Source organism: Rhinopithecus roxellana, chromosome 19 (genome assembly GCF_007565055.1).
Source record: "Rhinopithecus roxellana isolate Shanxi Qingling chromosome 19, ASM756505v1, whole genome shotgun sequence".
In the NCBI taxonomy this organism is placed as follows: Eukaryota; Metazoa; Chordata; class Mammalia; order Primates; family Cercopithecidae; genus Rhinopithecus; species Rhinopithecus roxellana.
Window position 1 is genome coordinate 37,226,894 of NC_044567.1, and position 18,421 is coordinate 37,245,314.

Below are 18,421 nucleotides of genomic sequence, written 5' to 3' on the forward strand. Positions count from 1 at the left end.
GGTGTCAGAAGCCAGGAGCAAGATGGAAACAAAAGGGAGCCACTTACCTGGACTGCTCCTTGGACGTGGTAAATGGAAAGTGGCCATTAGATTTTCCATCATGGAACTGTCAAAAGACAAAAGTACAACAGATTTAGTTTAAATATCCTAATTGGCTTTCTTTGCTATTCTAGAATCAGGCAATACTTCATTCCATAAAACAGACTGAGCGTTCCTCCGAGCAGAGTTGGGGAGATGGGCTTTATGGATAGAAAAGGCTGAAGCAGAAACAGAGAACAAAACATGGATTGGTTGCAAAGTTACTTTCCTTGTAAACATGAAAGCAGACGGGAGGGACTGCCTATCATGCTGGCTAAACCTGGCCTGTTGGGGGTTTGCCTTTTATCTCTCTGTGTCCTGACTTCTCAGAAGGTCAGATCAACAACTTAGTTTTGGTTTGGAAAGATGGAACTTTAGCGCAAGGAACTCCATTCCAGTCTGGTCTTGTTACTGAACTGAACCTGGGTCGGCTTGCCCTGTGCGGTAAAACCAAACACCCACACCCAGGTTTGCAACAGGAGAAAGGAGGGTGTTAACTTGTAGGACACCAAGCAAGGAGAATGGGGCAGCTTACGCTTCAGACCCAATCTCCTGGATGACTTACAAGCAAGGGATTTTAAAGGCAGGGGAACATTTCAGGAAAGCAGAAGTTACAGGGAAACCATAAATCAATACAGAGGGTATACCTTGGTTTGGCCCAAAAAGGTGGAAGCTCTTGAAGCAAGGGGCTTACAGGTCATAGGCGGCTTCAGGATTCTTTGATTACAATTGGTTAAGGAAGCCAGGCTTTCTCTAAAAACTTGAGGTCAGCAGAAAGCAATGTTAAGGTCTGGCCTATGGGCATGACTCTCTCCAGGCCCCTGAGGAAGAAATTTAGAACAAAGAGCAGCTGTCAGAGTGTAGCCCTCAGCTCTAGGTCACCTAAGGTCTCTGTGATAGGAATATAATTATATTATATTCCATGTTATAGGAATATAATTCTTAATTGACTTTTTTAGAGTTGTTTTGAATTCACAGCTGAAGGAACTTAGTGTATTCCATCCCAAAATATGCCACTCTGACATAAAGATTATTTTGAGCTGAAGGCAACTGAGACCAAGCAGACACAGGACAAACTCTCTGCCCTACCCCCATCTACCAGAAGGGCAGGATGGCTCTTACCAGTCCGGAGGTGGCACCAGAAAAATCAACATCACAAGCATGCCAAATCAAGCTTATCAGTCAGCTTCGCCCCCACATATCTACCTTCCCACAACTTGTTATCCAAAGAAGCTCAAGGTCCCCTTCCTTTGTCTTTCCACTTCTCTACAAATATATTGCTCTCCCATTAGGGTGCTAATACACCCAAGTTCTAACCACCTTTTTGAGTTATTACTTATCACTGAGCTCTCCCATGTGTATTTGTGATATAGGAATTAATAAATGTGTTGTTTTCTCTTGTTAACCTGGCTTTCATTGGTCTAAATTTGTGGAGCCAAGGCAATAAACCTAAGATGGGTGGAGGAAAGATTTTTTCTACACCTATACAGCAAAATTGAGCTGAGCGTGCAGAGAGCTCTCATATGCACCCCTCACCCCCCACCCGGCAACACACACACAGCCTGCCCTACTGTCCATGTCCTGCATCAGTGGGGCACATTTGTTACTACTGCTAAACCCACACCAACATATCATTATCGCCCAAAGTCTGTGGTTCACATTAGGGTCACTCTTGGTGGTGTGTTGTCAGTGAAAAGAGCCAAACTCTGTAAAATATTTGAAGAGATTTATTCTGAGCCAAATATGAGTGACCCAAGGTACAGCCTCAAGAGGCCCTGGGAACATGTGCCCAAAGCAGTTGGGTTATAGTTTGGTTTTACACATCTTAAGGAGACATGAGACATGAATCAGTATACGTGAGATGTACATTGATTCAGTCCAGAAAGGTGGGACTGCTCGAAGGGGGTCAGTGGGAGGAAGGCTTCCAGGTCATAGGTGGATTCAAAGATTTTCTGATTGGCAGTTGATTGAAACAGTTATTATCTAAAAACCTGCAATCAATAGAAAGGACTATCTGGGTCAAGATAAGGGGTTGTGGAGACCAAGGTTCTTACCATGTAGATGAAGTCTCATGGGGGTTGCCTTTAGAGACAATAGATGGGAAATGTTTCCTATTTAGACTTTTAAAAGGTGCTAGACTTTCAGCTAATCTCTAGAGGATTGGGAGGGCTTGGAAGGGGAAAGAGTTAGTTATGGTAATAGAGATTCTTTACAGATGCAAATTTTCCCCATAAGAGACAGCTTTGCAGAGCCATTTCAAAATATGCAAAAAAAAAAAATCGTATTTTGGGGTAAAATATTTTTATTTCCTTCTTTGTCATATGATGTTATACAAGAGTCGGGGGGAAAGAAAGTAAGCTGTGTTATATATAAGGTTAAATAAAGCCCATCTGTTGAGATGTTATGGTTTACAGGGTATGATTCCCCAGGCCCCTTAGATAGGAATTTGGGCAAGAGAGAAAAAATGTCAGGTTAGTCCTCAATACATTCTGTGGGTTTGGACAGATGTCTAATGCTGTATTGTCATATCATACAGAGCAGTTTCACAGTCCTGCAAATCCCCTGTGCTCTGCCTGTTCATCCCACTCTCCCCCAACCCCTGCCAACCACTGCTCTTTTTACTGTCTCCATAGTTTTGCCTTTTCCAGAATGTGACAGAGTTGGAATCTTACAGTATGCAGCCTTTTCAGATTCGTTTCTTTCAGTTAGTAATATGCATTTAAGGTTCTTTCATGCAGCTCAATAGTGTTTGGCAGAGACTCAAAGGCAGGGAGAGGAATGGGAAATCTGTGTGGTGGAAAAGGTGAAGAGGAGTCCTGATGGGGTTGCCAGCTGCTTGAGGAAGCCAGAGGCGGCTGCTAGTGAAGTGGCCTCATTGTCTGGGGTGACACCCAAGGTTCATTGTCTCACAGCCACAGAGATAAAGGACATGGACACAAAAAGGGTGGGGTTAAGAGTGGAAATTTAATAGGTGAAAGAGAGAATAGCTCTCTGCTACAGAGGGGTCCCAGAAAAATAGGTTGCTGATGCACAGTGAAATGCAAAGAGTTTTATAGATGAGCTAGTGGGGAGCAGTGTCTGATCTACATCGGGTGCAAAAAAAGTTAGGACCAGATGTGCCATCTGCATAGGGCACAAATCTCTGGACACCCCCACACCCATCTTTTATTACACAGGTGGGTAGCTACTCCATGTTGCTTATTTCTTTCTTACTGTGCATGTGTTACCAAAAAAAAAAAAAAAAAATAAGGAAAGGTGAATCCCCCATAGTGGACATGTCTGGCCCCAGGTAGTATTTTTTATCAGTGCAGCTGCAGGCCTCCCCCCAGGTGTTTCCATCTTCCTTATCTATATCTGCAGCTCAATCTTTCAGGCTGCTCTTTGTTAGAAAGAAACGCTTTCTTGGGTTCTGCCAAGGACTGGTTTGCCCTATCTGCCTAAATAATTTCTTCTATCTCCTATATCACTGAAAGAGGGGATCCTACCTGACTGGAAAGAGGGTGCCTATTTGGTTCTCCCTTTTAGTCCTAAGTTGGAAGCAAGGGCTAAAAGGTGGGAAGCCATCAGTGCAGTCCTGACCATTAGGGTTGCTGTGTGCAGAGGTGTAGTTTGGCTTTTCCAGTTGGTTACTTCACAGGCTGTGGGTCAGAGCATCACCAGGTTCTTGGGTGGGCTTTTTAAATCCCACGGACTGAAACCCTTCTTTATTATCTCCAGTCACTTGAACATCTTTCTTTGATAGAGACAGTTTATTCAATGTTGTTACTTAGAAAAAAAGCTGCTGCTACTACTACTACAATTACTATTTATAATAATGGTAATAATGACAAGAATGATGAATCACAGCAAGGACCAAATAATTATAATTACTGATTTAATATTTATGCATAAATATTTATTAAAATATATAATCTATATATTACATATTTTATACTATGACATTTATAGTATCTACATAATTATATATTATTGTATATTTATGACAATTTATATTTATAAGTAACATAATACAAAGAAGAATATTACTACTACTACTACTACTACTATAAACCTCAGGACTCTCCCCCAACTCCAACATAACCGAAGATCCCCTTTAACCGTCTGGCCACCCAATCCCAAGTTGCCCTTGCCGGTCGAGCTTGCTATATATAAAGGCGGCCGCCAGGTGTCGCCAGACAACCAGCCTGAAAGCCAGCCGGAGGGATCTGGATCCAGGGCAGGCTGGCAGGACGCCAGCCCTCGTCCGGGTCCACCTTGGGTCGCATTCCCATCTCGGGGCTCCCTGGCAGGCATGAGTGGAACCGTGAGATCCCTGGCAGCCAAAAAAAAGCCTTGGAAAATTTGAGGGGAAGCGCCCGGGGCCAGGGACAGCTGCCGGGCTGGGGACAGACTCCCCAGCGCCTCCCGGGCCAGATCCCCACCCAGAGTGGACTTCAAAATTCACCGGAGTCGGCCTGCCTCGGCCTCCCCAGGGGCATTTAGAAATTTCTGCGGACAGAAAACCCCTCCTGTGTCCTCTTCAGAACTATAACTGTTTGTATCTAATCACTATTTATGTAGATTTAGTATTTATAAAGTATAATTTATACTTATGATTCTATAAATTTATATTATTTATATTCATATAGTTTTTAAATGTAAATAAATTATTATTTGTTTATAATACTTGCTTATAACAATTACTATTGCTATATAAACCTCAAGTTCCCCCATCCCCCTGCCCCTTCCCTTCCCTCCTTACCTCCCCACAGGCCTCCCTCCACGCCCTTCTCCCCTTCCCTTGCTCCCTTCCCCTCTCCCAAATTCTAGTTGCCCATCTGCTTGGTTGGGCTGCTGGTGGATCTGATCAACTTTCTGAGGCCACATCAAAACTGCAGAAAAGGCTGATCGACCCAGCAACTCTAACAAAGATCATCCATCGGACATCTGGTCACCCCTCTATCCCGGAGCCAGAGGCTGCAGGCTCTTCCCCGGTGGGGAAGGTGGGGCCCCAAAGTCCAAACACAATATCCCATTATGCAGACCGCAGCTAAATCCACTGCGCCTTCCCCGTTTTTCTCGTACTGCCCAAGTCAGTCTCCACCTCCGAGACAAGACACCGAAAAAGGTGTAAAGCTCAAATCGGATGATCACGACCCACGCGTGGCCACGGACGGTGCCATATTACCCTTTGCAGTCCTCCTGGAACAACCCGGCCGGTCCTTACCTCCGGGGCGGGGCTCAGAGATAATGGGTGTAATGGAAGGCCTGAGGACAGGGGCCCAAGCCAGTCGGCGTCCGGGCGGGGTACCCCATCCCCCATTTACACTCTCAGAAGGCCCATCGATTCCCGCGTGTACTAGTTGACCCGCTCAGGCCACAGCACTCCGAGTTCAAGAGCGCGCCTCCAACGCTGACCTGCAGGTTTAATCTCCGACGAAACGGCGAAGAGTACACCCGGCAAAGCTGGGCTCATCCTGCCAGTGCTGCCAGTCGCCTGAACTCTGCACCCACCCTGTGGCCAGATCCCCTTCCTTGCCGGCTTCTCCAGAGCGCTGGAGAGTAAACCTTAACAGTGCAGCCAGGTGGCACCCGACAGCCGGTGCGAGCAGCCGCGGATCGGATTGGCATAGCTGGCGGTAGAGGCCTCTCCAAGTCCCAGGCCACCCGGTAGCGCCTTTCTCAGCCGGGGGCGGGCAGAGGAGCTCTCAGTTGCTATGGCCTAGAATGGCGCGACCCCGCAGCCGAAGGGGACTTGAAAATATTTCCTAACCACCGTTCCGCTCCGAGGACTGCTACCTGCTAGGACAGACCGCCCACGCGGCTCCAGGAAGGGCGATCTTCTCCGCGAACCGGGAACGTTTCCGGAGACCCCCGGGGCCGGCGCCCAGCCTCATCTTCCCAGTGAAGCGGGGTCCCGGGCTCTCTGCGGATTCGAAAGTTTTGAGGCGGGAGAGACCTTGAGGTTGAAACTGTGAAAGGGAGAACGTGGTGAATCGCTTTTATCCTATCTTTTCAGAGTGGGGAAGCCTTTCTAAACCACAAAATAAACCCAGAAGCCATCAAGGAAATGATTGATCAGCTTGACAACATAAAGTTTGAACAAAATACACAAGCAAAGTCCAAAGATAACAAATGACTGTGGGAATCGCTTCTGCAAATACGCGGACGATAAGAATATTGATTTCATTCACAGTAACCAAGATACCGAAGCAGCCTAAGCATCTACCAGTGGGTGAACAGATAAAGGAAATGCGGTGCATGTACACCATGCCCTACTATTCCGCCTTTGAATAAAAGGAAATCCTGCCATTGGCGACAACATGGATGAACATGGAGGCCATTGTACTAAGCAAAGTAAGCCAGGCACAGAAACAAATACCACTTGGTCTCTCCTGTATGTGGAATCTGAAAATAGCTGAACTCATAGAAACGGAGAGTAGAACGGTGGCTACCTGAGGCCGGGGGAAGGGCAGGAGTGGGGAGATGTTGGTCAAAGGGTACAAGGATTCAGTTAGACAAGAGGAATACGTTTTAGTGATCCACATGACACGGTGACTGTAGTTAATGCATTCTATATGTCAAAATTCCTAAAATAGTAGATGTTAAATATTCTCACCACAAAAAATAGATGAGTTGGTGATGGATATCTTAATTAGCTTAAAGTAATTGTTCCACCAATATATACATATATCAAGACATCACATTGTATCCCATAAATATATACAATTATGATTTGTCAATTAAAAATAAACTTTAAAAATCGTTTGAAAAGATGTCAGCATTATTTACTACAATAACAAAAATCTGGGGTAGGGGATGATAGCTATTCATTAAGAGGGGCTGGGTTAAATAAACTCCAGTATATCCACACCGTACACTGTGTGACTTTTGTTTTGTTTTAGATGAGATAAATGTCGATGATGAAATGTTAAATGAAGAATTTAAAACAAGAATTGAGTTACCCCTACTTCAACACATTAAATAGCTAGTAAAGACCGTGTGGTATGGACAGAGGGAGATGATCTACAGAATAGAAAAGAGATAGAAAACGAATGCATCCAGGTGGTTTTTGACAAGCATGTGAAAGCAACTCGTGGGAGGAAAGGTGGCCTTTCCATCAAATGGGAGTAGGGCAATTGCACATCACAGGCACAGGAAACAAGCAGGCAAACCAAAACCCTTGACCGAGACACTGTCAACTTTAAAATCCTAAGCCCCCACCAAACGAATGGACCCCCTCTTGGCCAAGGGGACCTCAGGAAAATCTTAAAAATTTAGTTCCAGTCATAATGGGATGGGAGGTCAGGCGTGCCTCATTATACCCCCTGCCTTTTGGGGTTTAGACCAGCATTAATGTTAACATAGAGATCAGAAGACTGACAGAACAGACTCTGTGGCAATAAAATACCAAATTATAAACAGGACTTAAGGCCATGCCAGGCAAGGGTTAAGTCACTAACCCTACGCCTAAATAAACTGTGTTCTTAGGGCCACAAGGTTTTTCTTTTTCTCTAGCAGCTAAACAACCACTTGCCTCGAGATGGACAAGATTAAAACAATGTCCAGCTCCACCACCCACTGACTTACTGAACTCCTGCTCTACTAGCCATAACTTCCTGATAAGACTACCAACCATGGAGTGTCTCTGGCTGGTTTACAGAGGCTGCACACTTGTGTGCCTTCATGTCCTGAAAAGACCTGTTGACATATAGGACCTAACTGTAATACATTTAAATGTTAAGTCTCCACCCCAAAGTGAACATGGGTCATATGCTACATGCACGTCTGTTCGATATGCATGTGTCAGCACCACCTTCATGAATATTCATAGCTCCTCCTATAACCTGTTGAATATGTATGTTTAGCCAACCTGCTCAGCATAAAGCTCCTACCCCAACCCCTCCTCCTTCAAAGTGCCTCTTTCTGGTCCCTTGGCTGGGATGGCCACCTTGCAGGCTGTAATCCTTATGAGAAATAAAGTCTTCTCACCTTTCTAAATGGATAAATTGTGGGGGTTTTACCCTCACCCCTCATACAAACATTAACTCCAAATGGATCACACATTTCAATGTAAAATGTAAAACTATAAAACTTTAGGGAAACACAATTCTTAGAGACTAATGGGATCTAGGCTAAGAAAGGAGATTTTGTACTTGACATCAAAAGTATGATTCATAAAGAGAGATGGTTAAATTGGAAGTCATCAAAATTAAAAACCCAGGCTCTGTGAAAGGTCCTCTGTTTTTTGTTTTTTTTTTCCTGAGATGGAGTCTCACTCTGTTGCCCAGGCTGGAGTGCAGTGGCACAATCTCAGCTCAGTGCAACCTCCGCCTCCCAGGTTCAAGCGATTCTCCTGCCTCAGCCTCCCAAGCAGCTGGGACTACAGGTGTGTGCCACCAGGCCCAGATAATTTTTGTATTATTTTTTACACATTTCTGTAGAATTTGTGGCTTGCAAATATTTTCTTCTGATCTATACTTTGTTTTCATCCTCTTAACAGGACCTTTCAACTGGGTGTAGTGGCTCACGCCTGTAATCCCAGCACTTTGGGAGGCCGAGCCAGGCAGGTCACCCGGTCAGGAGTTCAAGACAAGCCTGACCAATATGGTGAAACCCCATCCCTACTAAAAATACAAAAATTAGCCAGGAGTGTTGGCGGGCATCTGTAATCCCAGCACTTTGGGAGGTAGAGGCGGGTGGATCGCGAGGTCAAGAGATTGAGACCATCCTGGCCAACATGGCGAAACCCTTTGTGGATGGAAAAACTTCATTCAATGTTTTTATAACAATGACAAATAATAATGGTAATCATTACAATAGTGATGAACAACAGCAACAATAACTATTATCATTATTAACCTCGGGGGATGAAAGAGTAGGGTACAGACTCTGGAGAATGGCCACCTACCCCTGCTGGGTCCCAGGGTGGCTGGAGTCAGAGCCCCAGGTTTGCGCATGCAACATGCTCTGTGAAGGCAACGGGCGAGCAGCAGGAGGAAAGGTAAATAGCTCTAAGAGAGTGCGGCAGACCAGTGAGGACCCTGGGAGGGGAAACGGGGAAGGGCGAGCAGGGAGAGGGACCCAGTTTGGGCACCCACTGCCTGGTCAGTGAGCTGCCAAAGCTTCCTCCACAAGGGCTGGACTGGTCCATGCCTGCCTACCCGGCCCCAGGCCAGCAAACTGCGGGCACCAGCTGATGGTGCACAGAAATATGCACTCCGGATGAATCACACACCTCCATGTTAAACTAAAAGAGAAAACCTCAGTAGAGAATGCTAAGCTTTTGTGTCCCCTGCAGAAATGTTCTTCAGTGTGGCAGAGCAGAAACCCAGGTGGTAGGCAGTTGGCTGGTGTGGTGCCAGGGCAGAGCGCTGACCTGTTAGAGCAGCCTGGAGTTTTGCCAGCTGTGACCCACCACGCCACCCTCTGCATCTGCAGGGTAAGACCTTCAGGTTTAGCACCGCAAACCCAGGCATTTGGAGCCTGTTGGGCCAGCATCGCTGATTAGGTGCAGATGGGCCTGCTGACTTCACCTGAATTGTAGCTGCCAGCCTTCTTGAGAAATGGGGGTGCAGATGGGACTCAGCAGGCTGGGGCCTCGGGTACACCATTACTGCCTGAACACACGTCCCCCAGGCACTTGGGGCCCCCAACACCCAAAGCGGCCACGAGGTGCTGGTTCTCCCTCTGGCTAGGGGAAGCAAGGAGACAGCAAGTGTGGCAGCCAGGGCTGGGCCTCAGCACTCCCAGGGTGGTGGGGATGTGACAAGTGCCATCAGGCCAGGTCCACTGGGAAGATTTGTAGGACTGGGGCTGCCTGCTGGCCTTGAATCCTGAGCCACCCACCAGTGGCAAACTGCAGTTTTGTGGACTTTGACCCTCCGGCACCTCTCTAAGACAGCTGGGACAGGGCTGGCAACAGCAGCACCAACGCCTGTGTGTCCTGAGCAGGGCGTGCTGCACTCACAGGCTCCAAGCAACAACATCATTAACATTTTTCCCCACTGCAAGGATCATGCAAACCCTACCAGTTTCGTTCCAATGTGTTTCAGAAAACATACTTGAACACAGACCGGGAGTTTTGACAGATAGGCTTTAGGAGCTTTGTCACCAGCACTAGAACACAGGGATCTCCCGACGAGGTGCTCATGGACCTGTGGGGCCTGGAGGCCAGGGGGCTGGGAGGACCTGGAGTGGCCGTCAGGGAAGTCTCAGAACCACGCCTCCTCCTCCCCTAGTCACCCAAGCAGACCAGGGAGGGGACATCTGTCATTCTCTGTCACTTTCTTCTCCACCCCACCACCTATGCATTGAACACAGACGGCGCATGAAGCCGCGCCGTCTGCAATCAGCCACAGCCACTGCTCCATCCAAGGACTCTCCACCGGAGGCCAGCAGGATACCCTGGGCTTCCTGCAGGGGCTAAGCTGTGCAGGGCCCCAAGGCAATGAGAAAGGTTCAGCCTGGAGGCTGGTGGTTAGACACAGGTCCTCGAGGGTCCCTTTAAGGTCTCAACCCTAGGATCCCATGGGTTGTTACCTCAACCGTATTTTATTTTAAATGTTTTAATTAAAATAAGTTTTTAAAAATGTGGAAATCCCTGAGAATATTCACTTCTTTAAATACAGTGGGAATAGGTATGGATGAAGTATGTTTCTCCTCTTTTAATCCAGGGGTGCTTCTCAGAACTCTTCCAAGTGCCAGATCCTGGGCCACTGGCAGCTTGGTCCCGGCAGCAGTTCAGTTACCCCATCATGGCTGGGGCACCAGGGGAACCCCACAGGTGGGCAAAAATTACCATAGACTAAAACCTAGGCAGTTTAACACAAGCAACCAGCACCAACATCATGGTACTTGATCTTCCGACTTCCTGCACTACCAATTCTGTCTCATCACATTCTCCTCTGGCCTCTCAGCCCCCAGCATGCAGGCTTCAGCCTCTGTTTCTGCTGAGGCCCTTTCTCCATACACCCTAGAACACAAAACACAGGACAGAAACAGAGACTTTACTGGGAATACTGACATTTAAAAACTTACCAGAGATATGAAAAATCAACTACATGAAATATGGCGATACATTAAGGCTTTGTGAGTAAAAACACAATAAAGGGTGGGTGTGTAAAGCTATTTTCCAAACATCCTTCCAAACCAAGGCTTTTGAGGGAACAAGTCCTCCCAGCAGGTGGCAGGATAGGCCCAGCAGTGTCTTCAGCCCATTGCTGTCACGAGTTAGGAAAGGCTGAATTCTATTTTACATGCAGAAGAAAACATTTATTTAATTAAAGACACAGGCTACAATACAGTTCTTCATAAAACACTAAAATATTTTATCGATATCTTTCTGTTGCTTTGTCTCATGAAAGCACGATTTCCTTTGTGAAACCTGAAGTTTCCTATTCTATCAATGAGAAGGTGTATCAAGCGGATAGTCCATCCAGTGTATCCAACATCAGCTACAAAATGTCTCCCTTTTCCCTCATTTTGCCTTTTTCCCTTTGTCATTCTTGAGTCTCTGTTAGTGCACTGAGGAAGTGAAGACGTGTACTTAAAGAAATGCCAACCTCTGCTGAAGATCAGATTCCATATTTTGTATTTTAGTTGATGTAATGATGACTTTAGTTATACTGACTTTAGTTGATGTAATGATTCTAATGAACAGGAAAGATTTTGTTTCCTATTTTAAAAGACACCACTGAATCATGCTGAATATTTTTCAATTTATTATGGATGTGTATTCAAGGGGTTGCCATTTACCTGCTTCAGTCTTCCTTCTAAACCAATCCTAAGACATACCTAAGCTGAATTCATATCACATGAAAATTCATCACATGATGTCCTACTTAGATCAAAAAGTATAAAAACGGACGTAATGGAGAAAGATTTCATTGCAACCAGGACAGAAAGACATTAAGGCACACAGTGCTGAGAGCGGCGTGCTGACAAGATCTCTGGTGGGAGACCATTGCCTGGACACCTGCTGGGCTTTGTCCTGGACACTATTCATTCACTTGAGCATGTTTGGTACCCAGGGTTCCTTCAGGTACATCAGTATTCGGTGGCGTGCCCAGAAGTCACATGACTCTCATGTTGGGGGTGCAAAGTCAGACTCAACTTGCTTTGGGAAGTTTTTTTGGGTGCAGGCTGTGTCAGGAAGCTTCGTGGCAGGGAAAAATCAACAGCATCAGCTAGAATGGAAGTACGTCAACTGATGATGACCCTGCACATGTGGCTTCATTAGCAATGCATCTGCCAGTCTCCAGAACAGTGCAGATTCAATGCAATCCAGGAGGAAATTCACTCACGTGACCAGGCAAAATGCAACTAACAATTCACGGTGCTTTTCGGTTGTGGAGACCTTTCTCTGTGCTACTGTTTCCCAAAGGAAAGCTGTGTCTTCAGAAACAAATAAACTGATCAAGAGATACTGTCAAATGTTTCATGTAGAATTGTTTCTAATCTTCTAGCTACAGGGTACTTTGTGACCCAGAGAGTGCGCCACTCTCCTGCCTGTGCGTGGGGCTCATCTACTCTCAAGCCATCCAGGGTCTCTCAGTGCTATAATTCAGAGGATCTGAGAGAGCACAAGGGAGACTGTTGACATGAATGATTTGCTCTGTTGGCTACACCTGTCTTACATGTGTCATTCAATACCTTTATATATTATATTTCAGGACATTCCAGGTCTCATGCAAATCTCGCAGAGGAAATTTTCCAAGGGTTTTAGACCCTCCTCTCGCATTTGGGAGGTTTTGTTGATTTCTAACTTCAGAAATGAGGTGTTGGAACATGCCATGTTCCGGTTTCCATGGCCACCACAGAGCTGGATGACAGGGATGACCACAGAGGCACAGTCCTGAAAGCATTGCACAATAAGAATGCAGAGCATCTATTCAGGGTAGAGAATGGTTACAGAAACATGCTCAGCTTGTCATGGCAGGTACAGTGGGCATGGGAAGTGGGCACAGGAAGCTCAGCTGGTGTCTTCAGGGGCACCCCCAACCTCTGCTGTGATACCAAAGGAAGATGTAACTCACCACAGGGAGGAGGACCCCGCATGGTCCTGCTCTGTCCTCTTCAATCTGCTTGGTGCTTTTGCTGTTGCAGAGCTCCTGTGAGGCAGGGTGCCATGCAGCAGCAGCACTGAGGACAGCGTCCACAGTAACAGCCTCTCAGATGTGTGTGAGGCACACGTGCAAAGTCAATGGCAGGCCCGGTGCTATGACATGAGCAACTACTTTTTACAATTATTTTAAAACAATATATGGCAACATTGGGAAGCTGCCTTCCTTTAAAATGGTTCAATGTTTTTAGTTTGGACAAGCCATGACTAAATTAATTTTCACATGATTGTGTGCAGGCACAAGCTCATGCATGAGGCATGACCAAAAATAGTTCTGCAGAGATGAGGCCAGTCTACAAGCCAAGGGCACACACATGACAGGGGGCACCTTTCGATGATGGGGACACAGGAGGAGCATGCTGAGAAACCCTGTGAACCGACCTTCCCACCGCCAAGGTTGCAGCCTCCACCACTGCAGCTCTGACTCACAGTTTACACTGCTGAAGTTAAATAAAATACAGAGATAAATCTCTAAACTTAACACTGATTATTTAGGAGGCAAGAATGGCAATGTGGGGCATACTCACAGATCAGATGGTCTTTAGTATGTTCCAAGAACAAATATAAAGTTGAGAGTTTTTATTTTAAAATTCATGTGGAACCAAAAAGAGCCCACATAGCCCACGGGCAATTCTAAGCAGAAAGAACAAAGCTGGAGGCATCACGCTACCTGACTTCAAACTGTATTATAGGGCTACAGTAATCAAAACAGCATGGTACTGGAACAAAAAGAGGCACACAGACCAATGGAACAGAATAGACAACCCACAAATAAAGCCGTATACCTACGAGTATCTGATCTTTGACAAACCTGACAAAAACAAGCATTGGGAAAAGATTCTCTATTCAATAAATGGTGCTGGGATAACTGGCTAGCCATATGCAGAAGATTGGACCCCTTCCTCTCTCCATATACAAAAATTAACTCAAGATGGATTAAAACAGAGGTTCCCAATCCCTGTGCAATGGACTGGTACCAGTCTGTGTCTTGTTAAGAACCAGGCCGCACAGCAGGAGGTGAGTGGCTGGTGAGCAAGCATTACCACCTGAGCTCCACCTCCTGTCAGATCAGCGTTGGCATTAGATTCTCATAAGGGTGCAAACACTGTTGTGAACTGCACGTGTGAGGGATCTAGGTTGTGAACTCCTTTTGAGAATCTAACTAATATCTGATGATCTCAAGTGGAACAGTTTCATCCCGAAACCATCCCACTGCCTACTGCTCTCTGTGGGAACATTGTCTTCCACAGAATGAGTCCCTGGTGCCAAAAAGGTTGTGGACTGCTGGATTAAAGATTTAAATGTAAAACCCAAAACTGTAAAAACCCTGGAAGACAACCTAGTCAATACCATCCTGGACATAGAAACGGACAAAGATTTCATGACGAAGACACCAAAAGCACTTGCAACAAAAGCAAAACTTGACAGATGGAGTCTAATTAAACTTAAGAGCTTCTGCAGAGCAAAAGAAACTGTCAACAAAGTAAACAGAAAACCTACAGAATGGGAGAAAATATTTGCAAACTATGCATCTGACAAAAGCCTAATATTCAGCATCTCTAAGGAACTTAAAGAAATGTACAAGAGAAAAACAACCCCATTAAAAAGTGGGCAAAGGACATGAAGAGACACTTTTCAAAAGAAGACATACATGTGGCCAATAAGCATATGAAAAAAAAAAAAACTCAATATCACTGATCATTAGAGAAACACAAATCAAAACCACAGTGCGATACCTTCTCACACCAGTCAGAATGTCAGAATGCCAATTATTAAAAAGTCACAAAATAACAGATGCTGGAGAAAAGGGAACAATTGTACACTTGGTGGGAGTGTAAATTAGTTCAACCATTGTGGAAAGCAGCATGGCAATTCCTCAAAGAGCTAACAACAGAACTACCATTTGACTCAGCAATCCCATTTGGGATTTATATACCCAGAGGAATATACATCATTGTACTGTAAAAACGCATGCACACAAATATTCATTGCAACACTGTTCACAATAGCAAAGACATGGAATCAACTTAAATGACCATCAATGACAGATTAGATAAAGAACATGTGGCACATAAACACCATGGAATATCATGCAGCCATAAAAAATGAGATCATGTCTTTTTCAGGAACATGGATGGAGTGGGAGGCCATTATCCTAAGCAAACTAAGGCAGAAACAGAAAATGAGATACCACATGTTCTCACTTATAAGTGGGAGCTAAATGATGACAACACATGGACACATAGAGGGGAATAGACACTGGGGCTTACTTGAGGGTGCAGGGTGGGAGGAGGGAGAGGAGCAGAAAACATAACTAATGGGTACTGGGTTTAATACCTGGGTGATGAAAAAATCTGTACAACCAACGCCCATGACAGAGTTCACCTATGTAAACTGATAACAAACCTGCACATGCACCTTCAAACCTAAAATAAAAGTTTTTTTTTTTTTCTTTTTTTAAAGAAAGGTGAGAGTTTTATTAGAGAAATGTTAGGTACGGCTTGGAAAGAAAGCATATTGGCTCTGGCGAAGCTTCTGAGAGCTGGCGAGCTCTGACTAGTGAGTGACAGCCGGAGGTAAGGTTGGTCTTTGAGTCAGAGCAGTGTGTTTGAGGAAATATGAGCTTAAACTGGTCCCCGGGTTACAGTGGGCCTTTTCAGCAACTAGTCTTGTGGAAAAATCAATTCTCAGAACAGGTTCTCTTGGTATGACCAGTGCTCTCGTCCTGCAAGCCTGTCCCCATGCCATGAGCACCCAGTAGACAGTCCCTCAGGGCCGGGGGTCATGGGGCTTCTGCGTCGTGGGCAGCGAGGACTTCAAGCGTCCTCTCCATTTCCGGGTCACCCCCAGAAGCAAGGCTGCCATAGCTAATTTGTGTATCAGAGATGTAATCACAGCCATGACCCAGGGAAATACCAGCCATAGGGCACACTGGGAAACTCAGAACAAAATCAAACAAAATCAAAATTTGCTCTAGGGACCCTCACAGTCCTGTTGCTTTCTGATAGCTTTACGCCTAGCAACAGAAAGCCTTTCTTTGCACCCTCTTTGCACTTCTTTTCTTTGAATATTTGGTGAAAGAATCATTCCAATGACTGCTTTGTAGTCAGTGTGATGTTTGAAAGGGTGCTGTAGATCCAGGAAACCCTGACAGAGAGGCTGTGACAGAGTGTACTTAATTTGCATTCAACTTTCTTTTCATTCCATTCCTTTGTGAGAAAGGGTCTAAAACGGATCTGTGATATTAAAGCCTGTGGGTGGGCCATCGGGTGCAACTGCGGCATATGCAGCAGACTGTGCCCACAGGAAATGTTTCCTAGGAACTTGCACTGTATTCCCTGTTTGATGTTCTAATTATATGCTAAATTGTGTGCCTCTGAGCAGCAAGCAGGAACCCTTGGAAGGTCAAGCACCTTCTCTGGGGCAGCAGCACCTCTGCCTGAAGACCCAGAGGCAGAATCTGAGGGCAGAGGCAGCAGCAGGAGCGGGACTGAGGCCAAGGCCGCTTACCTTACCCCATCATGACAGTAGGAAGAAAACGCCCTAGGAATCTCTCAAACCCACTATTCATTATGACTCTCCCTCTGAAGCTCAGGCATTCCACCCTCCTCGGCCTCCCAAAGTGCTGGGATTATAGGCCTGAGTCACCATGCCTGGCCTAAATACATAATTTTAGAATTATGTGAGACCTTGAGATGAGCAGAGACTGCAACATCCTTCATTTCTGAATGCATTTGTTGAGTCTATAGGAATAATTGGGTGGAAAAGTAAGACTATTATAAGCAAAGCAGCATTAATGCCAAAGGGAGAGGCAAGTTGAGATTTTTACCAGTGCAAATTGGCTGACAGGGCTGCTAATGAAATTCTCCACATAAGGAATCTGGGTGACTAAGCAGTGGTTCTGAAAACCTGATGGCAGGCAGGTTGGAAAATAGAGAGAAGTTGCTTAAGCCCTGATGGAGGGTGGGGCCTGATCCCATTCTGGAAGCTTCTAGAGACAGAACCCAAGTCATCTAAACTACTGATTGAGGACAGGCGGGCTCGGTGGCTCAAGCCTGGAATCCCAGCACTTTGGGAGGCCGAGCCAGGCAGATCACGAGGTCAGGAGATCGAGACCATCCTGGCTAACACGGTGAAACCCCGTCTCTACTAAAAAAAAAATACAAAAAACTAGCCGGGCGACGTGGCGGGCGCCTGTAGTCCCAGTACTCTGGAGGCTGAGGCAGGAGAATGGCGTGAACCCGGGAGGCGGAGCTTGCAGTGAGCTGAGATCCAGCCACTGCACTCCAGCCTGGGCGGCACAGCGAGACTCCGTCTCAAAAATAAATAAATAAATAAATAAATAAATAAATAAATAAATACATAAATTGAGGACATAACCCTCTAGCTCCATAACAAAGGAACAAAGCCCGTCCTTTCTGGAAGAACTTACCAACTTAGGTGTCTGCTGCTATTTTGTATTTAAATTGTGGCACGCAATAGAAAACTAGAAGACATGAAAAGTTTTAAGACAATGTGATTCCTGATAAAAAAATTAAAAAGCCTAATTCTGTGAAGAAAGTTTATGGTAGCTTGATGTGGATAGCATTGAATCTATAAATCACTCTGGACAGTATGGCCATTTTCACGATACTGATTCTTCCTATCCATGAGCATGGAATGTTCTTCCATTTGTGTCTCTCTTATTCCCTTAAGCAGTGGTTTGTAGTTCTCCTTGAAGAGGTCCTTCACATTCCTTGTAAGTTGTATTCCTAGGTATTTTATTCTGTTTGTAGCAATTGTGAATGGGAGTTCACTCATGATTTGGCTCTCTGTTTGTCTATTACTGGTTTATAGGAATGCTTGTGATTTTTGCAAATTGATTTTTTATCCTGAGACTTTGCTGAAGTTGCTTATTGGCTCAAGGAGATTTGCGGCTGAGATAATGGGGTTTTCTAAATACACAAACATGTCATCTGCAAAGAGACAATTTGACTTGCTCTCTTTCTATTTGAATACCTTTATTTCTTTCTCTTGCCTGATTGCCCTGACCAGAACTTCCAATACTATGTTGAATAGGAGTGGTGAGAGAGGGCTACTGCTGTCAAAACACCTTCAAGGCAATACAATTAGATGAAAGTATTTTAAAAAAAAGTTAAAAAGTCAAAAGAAGTAGAACTATAGATGATACAAATACAGAAATCAGTAGATGAAAAAAATTAAAGTAATTTAGAAGAAAAAATGGATGAATTGGTATACAAA

General features: G+C 45.3%; 1 long non-coding RNA gene across 1 annotated transcript in view; it reads right to left on the minus strand.

Moving 5' to 3' along the window:
* Positions 1-18,421, minus strand: part of LOC115894906 — a 32,871-nt gene continuing 14,450 nt past the window's right edge. Inside the window, exons 2-3 of the long non-coding RNA XR_004055139.1 lie at positions 726-899; positions 1-106 (exon numbers count right to left, since the gene is read on the minus strand). This is a non-coding gene — a long non-coding RNA (uncharacterized LOC115894906). The remainder of the gene's footprint in view (positions 107-725; positions 900-18,421) is intronic.